Source organism: Garra rufa, chromosome 6, assembly GCF_049309525.1.
Source record: "Garra rufa chromosome 6, GarRuf1.0, whole genome shotgun sequence".
In the NCBI taxonomy this organism is placed as follows: Eukaryota; Metazoa; Chordata; class Actinopteri; order Cypriniformes; family Cyprinidae; genus Garra; species Garra rufa.
In genome coordinates, this window is record NC_133366.1 from 32,927,140 (window position 1) to 32,935,370 (window position 8,231).

The 8,231-nt window shown below is 34.9% G+C and overlaps 1 long non-coding RNA gene across 1 annotated transcript; it reads left to right on the forward strand.

The window, feature by feature from the left end:
• The first annotated feature begins 1,086 nt into the window (after window positions 1-1,086).
• LOC141337525 (uncharacterized) lies at window positions 1,087-6,646 on the forward strand. Its single transcript, XR_012355766.1, has 8 exons — window positions 1,087-1,309; window positions 3,963-4,005; window positions 4,400-4,498; window positions 5,010-5,075; window positions 5,432-5,548; window positions 5,683-5,747; window positions 5,828-6,042; window positions 6,127-6,646. It is a non-coding gene; the product is annotated as an uncharacterized lncRNA (long non-coding RNA).
• The last annotated feature ends 1,585 nt before the right edge of the window (window positions 6,647-8,231 follow it).

Genomic DNA, 8,231 nt, shown 5'->3' on the forward strand with positions numbered 1-8,231 from the left:
TTTAAACAGAACGAAATCATCATAATCGTAACACGATCAAACCGTGTGTCATTTTTCTTTTATTTATTTCTGATACTATTTACATTTTCTGTAAAATCAAACTTTCATCCAAATAATATTCCAAGCTCAGAGTCAGAAATAACAGTTTTGATCTGATCATCTTAAATCCTCTGGGTCTGAGGGCAGATTAGTATGGAGATTAATCCTAATAAACATGCTGCTACAATTGAAACAATTACATTAAAATTATTAAAACAGTGTATTTCTATAGGCTATATAGCTAGTGTATTCTAACTCCAGCAGCGTGCATCCTCCTTTAGGTCAGGACTGTGGCGAAGGCAGCGCGGACAAACGTTTAGCTCCCTCACATAATGTCTATAACAGGAACATCAGATCGTATGACATGATATGTCGTTATAACGAGAAAAAGATGTCGTTTTAACGAGAAAATTATGTCGTTTTTACGAGAAAAGATGTCGTTTTAACGAGAAAAGATGTCGTTTTTACGAGAAAAGATGTCGTTTTAACGAGAAAAGATGTCGTTTTTACGAGAAAAGATCTCGTTTTTACGAGAAAAGATCTCGTTATAACGACATAGCTGAGTGGGAAAAAAAATAAGTGTGTGGCAGCAATGCGTCACCGTACTTTTCTATGGATTCTTTATAATGTAAATGTTTTGATCTAAATGTATTAACATGTTAAATATGTAAAGAAACTGAAATTAAGTTGGTTGTTACTACTATTCAAGTTATGTAATTGAGTTTGTAATTGAGACAGAATTTCATTCAGTCTTTGTGTATTTTATTTACAGAGATGGCTAAAAATCATTAACGTTACATGTGAGAAGAGACATTACAAAATCTTTTGGAAAACAATTTTTTTTTTACATATTAGATGTGAGCATGGTGTATAATGCAACCCAGGCTCATTGGCAATACGTGACTCTGCCTACATTTCTGCAGAACCTGAAATACGTATCTCCAGGTACATTTAGCTGCACTTTTCGGGTGAACCGTCCACTAGAGGCGCTAATGTGTATTTTTTTTCCTCCTTTTTAAATACACGTTTATTAAAGGTTAGAAAGCAAATTAAACAGTGCTCGGTCTTCTCAGCATACAAAACGTTTGTATTAAACTTGTTAATTCCACATTTTTAAGGTGCCAAAGACACACGTCTCGTCTGGATTTATCCTTTAACTTCGATGGAGAGCAGTTGCGTACAAATACCACGCAGCATCTTCTACGGCAATTACGTCACCAGCCAGGCTCAGTTCGACCAGTCCACCTGATACGTGTACACCTTCAAGCAGGTAAGTGACCGCGACAATCTTTTCATTATTTTAATTATTTCAGTGTTTCTGCATCACTTCCATGGCGTCATGTGTTAAAACGGAAGCTTAGTGGAACAGTTAGCACGGCTGCTAACGTTAGCCTACGATTGACATTAGCCTAAGCATTACCACTGTAACTGTAGTTTTACTATAGTATTTGTAGGATATGCACACTAACCACTAGCTTACTATGGTTTTACCACTGTAATTGTAGTTTTACTATAGTATTTGTAGTATATGCACACTAACCACTAGCTTACTATGTTTTTACCACTGTAACTGTAGTTTTACTATAGTATTTGTAGGATATGCACACTAACCACTAGCTTACTGTGGTTTTACCACTTTAATTGTAGTTTTACTATGGTATTTGTAGTATAAGCACAGTAAACACAATGCTTACTGTGGTTTTACCACTGTAACCGTAGTTTTACTATAGTATTTGTAGTATATGCACACTAACCACTAGCTTAGTATGGTTTTACCACTGTAACCGTAGTTTTACTATAGTATTTGTAGGATATGCACACTAACCACTAGCTTACTGTGGTTTTACCACTGTAACCGTAGTTTTACTATAGTATTTGTAGGATATGCACATTAACCACTAGCTTACTGTGGTTTTACCACTGTAACCGTAGTTTTACTATAGTATTTGTAGGATATGCACACTAACCACTAGCTTACTGTGGTTTTACCACTGTAACCGTAGTTTTACTATAGTATTTGTAGTATATGCACACTAACCACTAGCTTACTATGGTTTTACCACTGTAACTGTAGTTTTACTATAGTATTTGTAGGATATGCACACTAACCACTAGCTTACTGTGGTTTTACCACTGTAACCATAGTTTTACTGTGGTATTTGTAGTATAAGCACAATAAACACAATGCTTACTATGGTTTTACCACTGTAACTGTAGTTTTACTACAGTATTTGTAGTATATGCACACTAACCACAAGCTTACTATAGTTTTACCACTGTAACCGTAGTTTTACTATAGTATTTGTAGGATATGCACACTAACCACTAGCTTACTATAGTTTTACCACTGTAACTGTAGTTTTACTATAGTATTTGTAGTATATGCACACTAACCAGTAGCTTACTATGGTTTTACCACTGTAACCATAGTTTTACTGTGGTATTTGTAGTATAAGCACAATAAACACAATGCTTACTATGGTTTTACCACTGTAACTGTAGTTTTACTACAGTATTTGTAGTATATGCACACTAACCACAAGCTTACTATAGTTTTACCACTGTAACCGTAGTTTTACTATAGTATTTGTAGGATATGCACACTAACCACTAGCTTACTATAGTTTTACCACTGTAACTGTAGTTTTACTATAGTATTTGTAGTATATGCACACTAACCAGTAGCTTACTATGGTTTTACCACTGTAACCATAGTTTTACTGTGGTATTTGTAGTATATGCACACTAACCACTAGCTTACTATGGTTTTACCACTGTAACTGTAGTTTTACTATAGTATTTGTAGGATATGCACACTAACCACTAGCTTACTATAGTTTTACCACTGTAACTGTAGTTTTACTATAGTATTTGTAGTATATGCACACTAACCAGTAGCTTACTATGGTTTTACCACTGTAACTATAGTTTTACTGTGGTATTTGTAGTATAAGCACAGTAAACACAATGCTTACTATGGTTTTACCACTGTAACTGTAGTTTTACTGTGGTATTTGTAGTATAAGCACAGTAAACACAACTCTTACTATGGTTTTACCACTGTAACTGTAGTTTTACTGTGGTATTTGTAGGATATGCACAGTAAACACAACTCTTACTATGGTTTTACCACTGTAACTGTAGTTTTAATATAGTATTTGTAGTATATGCACAGTAAACACAACGCTTACTATGGTTTTACCACTGTAACTGTAGTTTTAATATAGTATTTGTAGGATATGCACACTAACCACTAGCTTACTATGGTTTTACCACTGTAACTGTAGTTTTACTGTGGTATTTGTAGGATATGCACAGTAAACACAACGCTTACTATGGTTTTACCACTGTAACTGTAGTTTTACTATAGTATTTTTAGTATAAGCACAGTAAACACAACGCTTACTATGGTTTTACCACTGTAACTGTAGTTTTAATATAGTATTTGTAGTATATGCACAGTAAACACAACGCTTACTATGGTTTTACCACTGTAACTGTAGTTTTACTATAGTATTTGTAGGATATTTTTTTTTTTTTGGAAACACAACGCTTACTATGGTTTTACCACTGTAACTGTAGTTTTACTATAGTATTTGTAGGATATGCACACTAACCACTAGCTTACTGTGATTTTACCACTGTAACCATAGTTTTACTGTGGTATTTGTAGTATAAGCACAGTAAACACAATGCTTACTATGGTTTTACCACTGTAACTGTAGTTTTAATATAGTATTTGTAGTATATGCACAGTAAACACAACGCTTACTATGGTTTTACCACTGTAACTGTAGCTTTACCATAGTAACTTTGATTTTACGGTGTACTATTTGTAAAGCGCAGTAACCACAATGCCTACCACACTTTTAAATGTTTTTTTGTGAAGTAATTGTAATTCAGTATTTGTTTCTGTCTTGCAGTTATGTCAGATCACCTTCTCCAGCAGCTAAGAAGCCATCTCTGGTAAAAGCCATCACTGTATGAACTGTAATTCATAATTAATTTACATATAGTTTTGCTCTCTCTCTCTCTTTCTGTGGTTCATCATGACATTTTTAAAATGTCATAATTTTGACCAATTCTGTTAGAAAGCTGCTAGAATTAACAGGGAACTTGAACTCAAAGCTCCAAGTGCTGATCTTGAAGAAGCTGTCAAAGAGGCTGAAAAGTCCTTCTATGATTCAATCTTTCACAGTAATGTTGTAGACATTTAGCTATAACTGATTTGCTTTAATCAACGCATCCTTATTGTTAGTGTTAATAATACCTTTCCTTACAGTCCTTCCTCTCAAATATTTTGGTCACAGATTTTGTTTAGCACATTGTCTCAACATGTGTGTATTTCTCTTTGTTTTAGGGTAAAGGGAAGACCAAAGGAAGGCCTGTCATGGGATTTGAATTGGGCCATGTTGTGCATTTCTGGAAAAGACCAAAAGCAAAGGCAAACATTCCAATGGTATGTCAATGTTGGTCTGAGCACCTGGACTGAACTGTACTGCAGTTACATTTTGCACAGCATCTGTACATACCCTACAGCCCCATCAGAAACACCAACCAACAAAGTGTCATGTCGAAATATTAATAACTAATACAATTTACCAAGCCTTGCATGTCTACTGATTATTTTTTTTATTTCTCCTCTAGTCAACACTCACTCCCATCTCTAACTAGTCATGTGAGAAATCAGACCTTCAGTTAATTTGGCCAAATCAGATCACTTAAAGCTGTTCACACCAAGAGCAAGAATTATAATGACTATTTTAATTGTTTATATTTCACACTAACAGAAAATAACATTCTTTTTATCATAAGCGTATGCTGCAGTTATGTTGTCTGCATTTAAATGCTCAGGCTATTTGTGTGGTGGATTTTGATTGGCTGTCAATGTTTTCATTGTTCAACATCTGGAAAAAAAAATTCTGAAAGAGATTCCAACCATATTGTTTCTGTCATTTTATGTCAAATAGCTGCGGTGTGGACTCATCCTTGGTGTGAAGAGGCGTTTAAACTGCTTACAACAAAACCATCAGCAGGTAATCATATTTAAAATAATTCATTTTAGTTTGCTGTTAAATAATTTTTTTTTTCTAATGCTGCTTGCTTCTCATTCTGTTAAACTTACACAATTCTGCCTATTTCTCTTCATCTTATTTCTTTACTCCCTCACTTAACACATTAGTTTGTGCTCTGTTGAAAAATAGAAGCTTAGAGTTTGCATGATGGCCTTTTCTCAGACTCTGAATAGAAATGTATACAGATGAACTCAGGAGACTGCTAGAGTTGCCCGGGAACTTGAGTTTGAAGTATATAATTATAACTGCTTAATTTATATGTTTAAACAACAATAATAATTAAAAATTGGGTCAATAAATATTGTATTGTTTTAAAGATGAAGACCAAAAAAAGCAAAGAAAATCAGTCCCGGCAAGCCAGTCCTGATGAATGAGGAATGAACATGGTCTTCTTGTGCCCAAACACAGAGCTGAAAATTTGCACATTTCTACTGGTATGTATGTATTCAAGCAATGTAGTTATACGGGTTGGGGTTAGGGTTATATGGGGTATAGCAATGGATGTTAATCTCTCAAAAGACAGCCGTTACCATTTTTCACATGCACTTTTTTTTTTTTTTTTTTATAGCTCCTAGAATTGGCAAATCAACTGTGCTATCATCTCTGGAATTTGGGCAGGATTGGCCAAATATGGTGAGTACTAACACCTGCACCTATTCATCAACACTATTTCTCTGGAATTATTGTTGACTTATTGTTTTGTTTGTTTGAAGGAGGGTGAAGCCAGTTGACCATATCAATTCAATGGCCACCAGATGCAGCATTGCAGCCTGAAACCGCCAGTAAACTGCGATGAGGACTGCATTCCTGAACAATTCTACTGTGACAGCTCAGATGTTACGGCCCGTAAAAGTAAACTTCACAAATGACAACTGCAAAATAGTTGTGAAGGGATCCATTTGGCTCATATCTCCAACAAGAATCAATGGTAAGTCCAATGCAACAATTAAAAATAAAGATATATATTGTTTATTAATTTACAACACCCTAAATACATGTTATGTCCCTCCAGGATATTTACATCAGTTGGTGTGTGAGGAAAGCATAGAGGACCATCAGAGACTCCAGCCACCAGAGCCATGGATTTTTCTCATCGTTACCATCAGGCAGAAGTTATTGCAGAACCTGCACCAGCAGACACATTTTTCCACAGGCAATTAGACTGCACTGAACTTATACCAGAAACAATACACAGCACATCAAGCTCATATGCACTGCTCTCTATCAGTTGCACTGTCTGGACTCTAACTCGCTATTATTCTGCACCATGACATTCTGTTTGAACTGATTCATTCCACACTGCACTGCAAAGGTATGCGTACTGTGATTATTGTTTTAATTTCATGCTCTCTGTATAGCATACTATTTACCTTATTGTTCTCTACCTGTATTGAGTCCCTTATATGTGTGTGTTGCCTGCATTGAGCATTTGTTGTCTATACTTTCATGCTGCAGTTTTCACAAAAAAATGTCACCACCTGTACACTTGTGATCATGGTATTGTGACAATAAAGTGATATGATTTAAATTGGTCACATGTCTTTTGTCCGTCAGTTGTACTGTAGTGTGCTGGATAACAACTTCAAATTGTTCATGACATGGAAGGAGATTATTAAGATAGGGATATGGATAAGCAAGCAAGAGGAAGAAAACCAAGAGAGCTCTGATGATGAGCAGGAAACTGAATGTGATTCTATGATGCTCAAGACATTTAACCATGCATGCATTTGGGAGGCTTCATCTGGTTAAAATAATATGGTTTTAACATAACCCATTTTTATTTCTCTTGAATATCATTTGTCTTAATAGGCTACTTTAGCTGTCTTTATGATGTAGCACAAAGTATTGGATAATAAAGTATGGTAAATATTCTTTATTAGGAATGTTTGGTAAATACACCATTTAATTGTGTAAACAATACACATAATTACCATGAGTGTTTTAATCAAGATGCGACATTTGGTCATATTAATGACATTCAATACATGAAGGGAAGGCTGAAAGATTCATTAGAAGAGACTGCATGGACTACAGTATATTGCTACAGGCACTTTATGCACAGCTGAGGGTGATGGACCAGGGAAAGATCAACATCAATCCTGTACTGTATAATAAATAAGATGAGCATGCACATTACTGATGTTTTGCAAAGATGGACAAAGATGAGGAATATTTGACAAAGATACAAATGATGTCTTTTATATTATGATCCTTTGCATTGCATGAATTGTATAGCTTTTGCATAAACCACACGGTCTGTACCTTGTCTTACTGAATGACACACTGACATTGTGTGATAGTACAAAGAAGTGTCACAATATGTATTGATTGTTTAAACTGGTGTCTTCATTTCCTGTCATCACTCAATTCTTGCTCCTGATCTAATGAAATAAATGGACACAATTCAATTAGGAAATGTCTATTCTTATTCTAAGAAAACTATGACTTTCAACTTACATATTGGCAAATTTTTGAAAAGACAATCTAAAAAATGTGACTCAGCACAGTGTGCTGTCCATGATGAGAATAGATTTGTGTGTTTTGACTGCCCTTCAATCCCCAGGGGCCCAGTAGAGTCCCATGGAAGAGCAAAAAAATGAACATTTCAAATGGCTGTAAATCAGTGTCTGATTATAATGTCAAAGAGAAAATTGGCAGGACAACTACTTATGCTATGTTAATTACATATTGTTGGACACAGTTTTCAAACATTCATGGAAAGGTGGTATAAAGGTGTTTTAAAAAATGATCTTAGTAAAAAACCAAATTTCAGCATGCCTCTTAAATATGTCATAGATATTTGCACAGTGTACTTGTTTAGATAAACCTTTGTTCAAAAAAGATTGCATTTTCCACTATTTTAATAATAAACATTTTAAACTACATTACCCACAAACCTCTGCCATTCTATCTATAGAACACGAAAAAAATGGCGCTGTTATTTGTAGTTTAATTAAGATCTGCTTAGGGTTAGGGTTACGATCTCGGTAAATTAGGAAGTTCTCACAACATAGCAACACTTCGTTGTTAACTGAAGGTATTACTGATGTAATAAGAGCAACACGGACTTTGTAACATTAAGCGTTGTTTTTCATTTGGATTAAAAGATAGTCCAAT